This window comes from Lepisosteus oculatus, chromosome 9 (genome assembly GCF_040954835.1).
Source record: "Lepisosteus oculatus isolate fLepOcu1 chromosome 9, fLepOcu1.hap2, whole genome shotgun sequence".
NCBI classification, from domain to species: domain Eukaryota; kingdom Metazoa; phylum Chordata; class Actinopteri; order Semionotiformes; family Lepisosteidae; genus Lepisosteus; species Lepisosteus oculatus.
The window spans coordinates 31039961-31048903 of record NC_090704.1 but is presented as its reverse complement, the minus strand read 5'-3'; positions in this window follow the sequence as shown (position 1 = coordinate 31048903).

Genomic DNA, 8943 nt, shown 5'->3' with positions numbered 1-8943 from the left:
CCTCAGCTCCAGTCTGTATGGTACTGATACTGTAAGGGGCAGATTCTCAGATTGGGGTCTGTAATTAGGGCAGTGGAGGTTTCTGACTTCCTTGAGCAAAGTGAAAAGTCTACTCTTTCTCAAAGACAAAAGGGCATGAAAGGCAAAGCACACTGTTAGGCAGAGGGTGAGGCAGAAACCGCTAACTGCTCCAGCCCTGTCCTGTCCAAACAGAACAGAAGGAAAATGCTCTGGGGTGGGGGGTGCTCATCACAAACTCTGTAGACTGTACCCTCTGGGAATGTGGAAGAGCAGGTTCAACTTGTCACGCCAAACCTTGGCTTCAGCATGAGGGACATGAAGGCCACGCTGTGAGCTCTGACACCCCGGAGGTACATGCAGGGGCTTTACTATATACTGTGGAAGAGACAGAGACTCGGTATGTATGGTGCCTAATGCCTAATGATGAAACAGAGCAGCTAATTTAGTTCACCAACACTAACACTAACATTGTAGCAGATCAAATAGTTCAAATTATCACAGTAGGCCAGTTCAATAATACTGAACTCCAATAATATCACAGTTCAATAACACTGAACCCCACTAAAATAATACTACATTACTGTTTTATAGTGCCACGCCACACCGAAGAAGTTCTGCACTTATATTGCACTATGCTCTTCTATACTGCATTGCATTGTAATGATCGTAACAATGGACCTCATTCTTTTAGTTCCATTGCTCCTACTCTCTGGAATTCCCTTCCTACTTGCATTTGTAATGCTCCGACCCTTTCTCTGCAAAAGCCACCTTGTTTCATGGGCTTTCTCCTAAATGTCAGGGGTAGGGATGAGATAACGGACTAGGCCGAGTTCAGAGCTGGTACCATTGTTATTGTTCGATCATTACCCATGTACTCTTGAGCTATAGACAAGTTTAACCAGGCTCTGTAACAGCTTCTTCCCGCAGGCTGTCAGGCTCCTCAACACCCTGGAATCTACTTGCACCCACCCCAATTCCAGAAACAGGGTTTAAATCCCCCCAGTGTGTTGTGTATATTGTGTAATTTGCACTATCTGCACTTTCCACTATGTGTATCCTGTCTGTCCTGCCTGTATTTGCACTGTGGACCAGGAGGAACGATATTTCATTCCAGTGTATTCTTGTATGTGACTGGAATGACAAATAAACGTGAACTTGACCTTGAACTTGACCATTTGTGTGCCTAGGTCATGTAACTTTTGTAAATGTTCTTTCTTCTTCTTGTTGTTCTTTTTTGTACATTCTGAAGTGTTCTCTGTTGTAGAGAAATTGTTTTAATGTGTATGTTTAGGCTCCTTGAAAGGCGACATGTACATTGAGATCAGCAGTATCTGATTGAAAATACTGAATCTGGTGTGGTCGTTCTGTGGCTAAGGTTCTGTGCCTGTGGCTGGAAGGCTACGGGTTCGTATCCCTCAGCCGGCAGAGCAATCCTACTCCATTGGGCCCCTGAGCAAGGCCCTTAACCCCAGCTGCTCCAGGGGGTGCCATATAAATGGCTGACCCTGCGCTCTGACCCCCAGCTTCTCTCCCTGTCTGTGTGTCTTATGGAGAGCAAGTCGGGGTTTGGGAAAAGACAAATTCCTACTACAAGAAATTGACCACAAAATGATCTTATCCCACCCACTGTTACTGCAGTGCAACACTGCCTTGTACTCTGTAACCTTACTGCCTCACATTCCAATAACAATGCATTCTTAAAAAAAGAACAATAAAAGACCTAACAGCAATAATACAATATCACTGCAGCAGTGGAGTCTGGCTTGGTAGTGTTTGTTTTGTAATGGCTGTGTGTGATCATGACAAAATAGCCATGCCTGGGAAGGCAGTGTTTCATCAGTGGTGGAAAGTGACACCAGCTATCAGGTCTAGAGGAAGCCATGCACAATGGTGTGAAAAGACACTGAGCCTCTTTCCCTACTGATGAGCTGGCCAGGAGGGGCAGAGCTATGTCTGTATTACAGTATGATCACACCCCCAGGACAGGCAGGGCTGAGACGGAAACCACACAAACAGTAACTATACAATCACGGCACTGTGAAACTCCCGGGAGGCCAACAAGGCTCGAAAGACAAAAATATCACCACAAAGAAATAAAGCGTGTTTAAGGAAGGTGCTAATTAAAGGTGTACTGGCTACCTAATGGAAGAAACATTACATGTCAGAACATAAACACGTTCTCACAGTGGCCTGCAAAATGACAGAAACGACAGATCACCCTTGAAATATGGAGCGGGGGTCATCACAATGCCATCTCTTTTTGTTTGGTGGCAATTCAGCCTGTAACACTGACATTCTCATACAGATAAAATTTAAAATCATGTCAGCGTTTAAGCAGGACCTGTACAATTCAATCATCCCAGTTCAGCTACAGCTTTAATAGGCTGTTTTAGAGAGCCTTCTGTGTACACATTCATAATCTTCTGAGCTCATTTAAAGATTCACATAAAGATGATCCTAGATAAAAATGGCCATGTGAATGTGTTTTTTATGTGCTAGGGGCTGGTAAAGGTTTTTAGGGTCAAATTTCATTAAGTTATGGAAGGAATTTGCGTTTTGGTGGGAATGTGACACTCAGCAATGTGCTGCCCAGAAATCTGATGTGTGAAAGAGATGAGGGAGCTGTACTGCAGAAGCCTTTCGCAGAACTGGAAGATACAGTATAAGATCACTTTATTGGCCATATACAATTTCTTGCATTAAGAATTTGTCTTTGCACATACCCCAACTTGCCCCAAGCTTGGAGTCAGAGCACAGGGTCAGCCATTTATACAGCACCCCTGGAGCAGTTGGGGTTAAGGGCCTTGCTCAGGGCCCCAGGGAGTAGGATTCCTCTGCCAGCCGCGGGATTTGAACTGGCAAAACCAGCTACAGGCACAGATCCTTAGCCACAGTACCACCGCTCCACCCGTAGGATCCAGTGCAGTCCAGCACATAATAATAATCCTCACACTTTTCTCTTGACTCTCCACTCAAAGTGCTGTACAGGTAATGGGGATAATGGGAACCCCCTCCACCACACATCTCTCTCTCACCACACATCATCTCTCACGAGAGGGGAGAACAGAGTGGTAAAGCCAGTTGAAAGATGGGGATGATTAGGGAGCCATGATTGGTAAAGGCCAGGACACTGGGTTAACAACGCTTCTCCTTTCGAGAAATGCCCTGGGATTAGGGAACAAGTAGGAGTTAATTCCACGAGGAAGAGTAGTAAGAAATAACATGAGGTTTGAGACTTCTTCAGGCGTGAGTCAGGTGTGAGGCGTGAGAGCATGCTCAGCATCTGATAAGCTGTTTCTTCTTTCAGAACGTCAACGATTTTGTGGAAACTCTGAAGTTCTTTTGTGCATTATCAGCTCTAACAACACGCCTGCGTGGTTGTTCCAGCCTCCCACAATCCTCTGAGTAAAGAAGTGTTTCCTGTCTCCAGTCCTGTGTGTGCAGCCGCCCTGTGGACAGTGGGAGAGAATCTGACAATGCATGTGTGCTTCTGAAGACGGTAAAGGAGGCAGAGATTCTCTACAGACACATCTATCCCGTGAATCAGTGAGTCTTTGGCCATGAAAAAAGCAACACTGCTTATGTATTTTGTCTTCAGAAGAGCGAGGCAACACATTTAGCGGCAATCAACTCAGAGGTCAATAATCCCATTTCCAATTTGACATTGAAGACAGAACCTCTGTGCTTCACTTAACCAGGAATCATGGAATACTGGAGGCCACTGACCAAAACAGAGCAGTGTTACATCATTCTAACCTCTGACTAACCTCATTATACTACCTGATTCAATCTAAGGTATTCTGTCAAAGTACGGTATGCAATTGTCTGTAGCCTAGATGCCACTGGTGAAAGAGGAAGTAAAATGATAGGCAGGGCCCTTGTTGATACTTTTCAGGACTTTGAATATCTGCATTAGATCGCAGATCATCTTCTCTAGTGGAGATTGTATCGACTGAGGTCTTTGTACAACATTCCTTCAGAAAGAGGGAGGGGGCTAAAGGTTTCTGGTGTTGCTTCCACACAAAGCCCTTAATTACATTGTTAGTGAACTTGTTATTTGCCTAATTGGACACATTAAAGCCTTTCCTTGTTCTTAAGTAGCTAGAGATTTAAAGAGGCCTATCAACCCCGCTGGACAGCAGCTGCTGCAGAGCTGGGCTTCCCTGATTAAAAGGGTCACATAAACCATGCGAGTATAAAACAATTCTAAACCCCTGGCCACACCTGAAGTGAGCTTCACAGCCAAAATGTTGTGTTTTCTCTCTCCTCTTTTCAGCATGGAGTTAATCTGTTACTTGTTCCTTTGCAGCCTATGCATGCTGATGCAGCTACCCACCTAAAAACATTCTTACCTGCTGATCAGAATACCCGCTGGTTTTAACAGCACCATTTGAAGTATGTTTGTAATTAGAAGATGGCATTCTGTAGGTCTGTTTTCAATGAGGAATACACCTGATAAACTACGTAGAGTGTCCTCAGGCGACTTGCCTGAGCTGAAATGCGCCGTGTGGCCAATTCACATCATTCCACTGAAGAACAAACCCCATTTAACAGGCAGAGTCAGCTGCTGTGCTTGATGCTGCTCCTCTGGTGTCAGGAAGAACAGAAGCCCTTGTGACTTGTGACTTTTAAAATTTAGAGCAGGGGGGTGCGGACCCTGGTCCTGGAAGGCCACAAACACACCTGCTGGTCTTCAGTCCAGCTGAGCGTCACTACCTAATTGGCGCCTTCGTTGAACCAACATGTCGCTTTATTGGGACGTTTGCAAACTTTCTTTTCCAGGAAGGAGTTTGGAGTTGAATTTTGCAGGAGTTAAAAGGTGACCTCTGAAAACAGTAAAACAGTTCCAATTAATGCTATTATTTAGTCAATTAAGAGTTCTAGTGTGGAACAAAGTGCTTGGCAATAACAGAAATGAGCGGGTGTGGATCTGAGCTCCTGGATGGTGACAAACAGCTGAAGCTGAGGCTCTCATAGAGCTGGCAAAGAGAAGATAGTAGGGATACAGGTTTAAAGTGGGGTACATTAAGTACCTGGAATGTTACAGATTGATCATACATCCTCTTTAAGAGTGCCTGCTTCTTTTGTTAATTCAGATGTAGTGAAATACACCCAGAAAGAGCTGAATTCCCTCATCTTGTTCTGCCATTGTTCGCCTTATTCAAACCTTGCTTTGCCTATGTGATGCCCTATTGTTTTCGACAAGTGCGCATGTCAGTGGAGTCAGGGCAGAGCAAGGGCGTTTCTCGGGGGCTGGTGTCCATGCCTTAAGGATGTTGTGTGCCACACCCACATTCTCACATTTTCAGTGAGGCCCTACCACAACATCCTTCTTCTCTCCTTTAGCTGAGCAACCAGTTCGTCTTCTGCAGTGATGCTTTCCTTTGGCAAACAGGACTGCTTTGCTCAACCTGTTGTATTTTGTGTATCTGTGTGATGTTAGTGATGGAAGCTGATTCATTCTGCAAACCTTTTCATCCATCCATCTATTTTCTGACTGCTTCACCAGTTCAGGGTTTGCGAGGCAGCTGGAGACTATACCAGCAGGCAACGGGTACAAGGGAGGGTACAGTCTGGGCGAGATGCCAGTCCATTGCAGGGCGCACACAGAAACACACACACTCAAGCAAGGGTCGATTTTCTCAGAAGTCAAATGACCTACCAGTATGTTTTTGGGTCTTTGGGCTGTAGGAGGAAAATGGAGAACTCAGAGGACACCCACACAAACATGGGGAGAACATACAAACTCCACACAGATAGCAGGCCAGCTCCAGATTCAAACCCTGGGCCCCAGTGCTGCAAGACAGCCATGCTGACCACAGCACCACCATGCTGCCCAAAATATTTTAATGTCTGTTTAAAGAATCAACCAAAGCTTTTACAAACTGTTCTATGCCTACCACGGTCTGTCTGGCGCAATAATCCCACTCTTAAGTGCTGCAAAATAAAAAAATACACTCTTGGGCAATGTCACTGCCACCCTGATTCATGAGGATTTAGTAATACCAGATTCAGGGTCATAAGCAGAAGTACACTCTCAGATTAAAAAAAAAACCCTGTACAATGTGTGCCCAAGTACTAGAATACAGCTCAGGCATGATCTGAGTGCAATCTCGAGTGAGTTGGTTTTGCAACCATTCTGTAATTTTCCTTTCATAAAGTATTTAAGCAGAATTAGCCAGGTTTAGTGTTGGAGATTAACCCTTAGCTGTCTGCAGTGTGCCCTGGCAACTCAGCAGCTTTTCCTTTCCTCTCCAGAAACACTGGAGCAGCAGACTTTGCTCTGTCCTGAAATCTTCCGGGTATGATCTGCGCTGGTGCACAGCTCCTTTTAGTCATTCCCTCTAGCTGCACTTTTCCAATAAATGAAGCACATTATCTTCCCTTCGTCTCTGGGAAATTCCTGGCAGCGGCCAGCGCACATTACAGAGAGGACAAGCCAAGATGGCGACTGACCTCCCTTCCACTGGGCTCTGTGCTTCAGCCTGGCAACAACATACCAAGAGCAGAAGAACGGCTACAAACAAAGAGGAGGCCATTCAGCCCAACTGGCCCGGCTGGTACTTCATAGTGAGCTGATCCCAGGGTCTCATCCAGTTACGTGAAAGGAACCAGGGTCATCTGCTACAACAACAACATGGCTGGGTTGTTTGTTCCAGACACCCAACACCCTTTGTGTAAAGAAACATTTCCTGTTCTCAAGCTTAAACACACTTCCCAGCACCCCCTACAACTTCCACTCACAGTTGCTCAAACACTAGCTTGGTCCCGTTTTTGCTGTCTGCTGCGACGGATCTGACTCCTGACTTATTGATTGGAAAGTGACGGGCGTCTGTCATTTTTCCATTCAGTGCTGTACGGATGTGATGAGGGCATGTTGTATGTTTAAGATGGACTGAGATTCCTGGTTCTGTATTCTACAGATCTGAGGAGGGGGGGTGATAATAGGAAAGAAGAGGTAAGAATGATCAGGCTTGATGTTATGGCAGAGGCTGAGACCGAGGTTATTCTATTTGAAATACAGGTTAGAAGAGGGATTATGCACAGCTTTATTGACTTTATATCTCCTGCAGAGGTGATAATGTGGAGCTGAGTACCGATCAGGTTGTATGGAGAAATATACACACTGGGGGTAACCCCTTGACTCTTTCTAAAAGTGTCGAGCAAAAAGGCCCGAACTTTGGAAGTTTTGACATTCTTGCCCAGTGGGAAAAGATCCACCTACTGGTCCACTGAATATACCAAGGTTGACCACAGTTTGAAACCCATACTCGGCAGCAGCAGTTTGGGGTGGTGTTGGCGGCGGAGGATCATGTTTCCGTGACAATGGCAACAACACTTGCACTATCTGCGCAGAAGAAAGGCCTGGCGAACTACTTCCATGTCTTGCCATGAAACCTCTATGGATAGTGACCTAGGAACTATCAATAGGGTCTCCATGAGTCGACACTGACTCGATGGCCCTCAACCACCACCACCACAGTTTGAAGAGTTGGATTACGGTAGGCTGCTATGGGGATACTTGTTTCCTTTGCACAGAGGTGGCAGTACCAATCAGAATTATTATCATCTGTTTTTTTTTTATAGGAACGTGACTCCTCTCTTAATACTACAAGGAATAGATCATGCCGACTGTGCTAGCTTACAGGGAATGAACTACTAGTTTAATTTTCAAATCCATTACGTGTTGACGTGTGTAATGAGACATTTTTCACATCATTTCTTCTCGTTTTCGCAAACGCCTGGAATGGCACCGCCGGGCTAGCGTTCCAGAGTTGCCAGCGCTTGAAGACACACGCGCCTTCTCCGCTTGGACAGCAGCCGGGAATGAACTGGGCATTTCTTCACTGTTGAATTGAAAGCGTTCGTGCATCCTGATATCCCAGACAGATCCTGATAGATGTCTTGACTACGTTTCAAGAGAATTTATTTCATATTTCCTCGACAAAAAACGTAGCTTTCCTTGTTTGTTTGAAATCGGTTTTTGCCGGGTACAGTAGTTAATCAGCAGTCTTTTCTTCCAGCGGTGACAGTGCTGGCCCTGGGGCACAGGGGGCGCTGGCACGACCCCGCACGTGCGAGACGAAAATGCCGTGGTTATTTCTGGAAAAAGACATTACCGGTATCCATTTCATCATAATAATTATATATACTCGAGAATTTTCCCTTGTTTTCTCCTAAATATAAATATATCTTCGGGGACCAGTCGAGGGAGTAAGAAAGACTGACAGCATCGAGTATAGGAGCATGAAGTTGAACTCCTTTTTATTACTTCACGGCCTAAAAGAAACATTTGCACTTTAATTTAATGTAAAATAAATCAAGACAGAATTACCACGAATATAATTTATATGACATGATAACGTTTTTTCGTGAAATATGGAACACATTAACAGTATATCATAGTTAACACTGACAGGATGGTTAAATATTAACCGAACCTAAAATTATGTCTGAGAAACAATGCGGAACAGAGACAGAACCCCCCCCCCCAAAAAAAAAAAGGGGGGGGGCGGAAAATGTTTAGAAAGGTGAAGACTAAATGTTTTTGAAATATGATCAATTTGCAAAACTATTCATTATGGATTGAACTGGTGTGCGTGTGATTTTTTTAAATGGCATTTTATGTTTAGAAACAGTTATTCGGGCTGTGACGTGTAAAGGACATTTTTCCTTTTTTTCTTATTTTCTGCAGCGCTATTCATATAAGTCTGCCATTCGTACACCGTCGCCCATCTGATCTCCTGCGAACTGTCAACTGCATGCTCCCTGGCTATGTTCTCCCTACAGAGACGGCACACTTCAACCGGTGCCATCGCATCAATCTGCTTATTATTAACGCTGTCACGAACACGTGGAGGAGAGTGATCTATATATATGTGTGTAACACGCTGATTATAACAAGACACTCTTCGGTCTCAT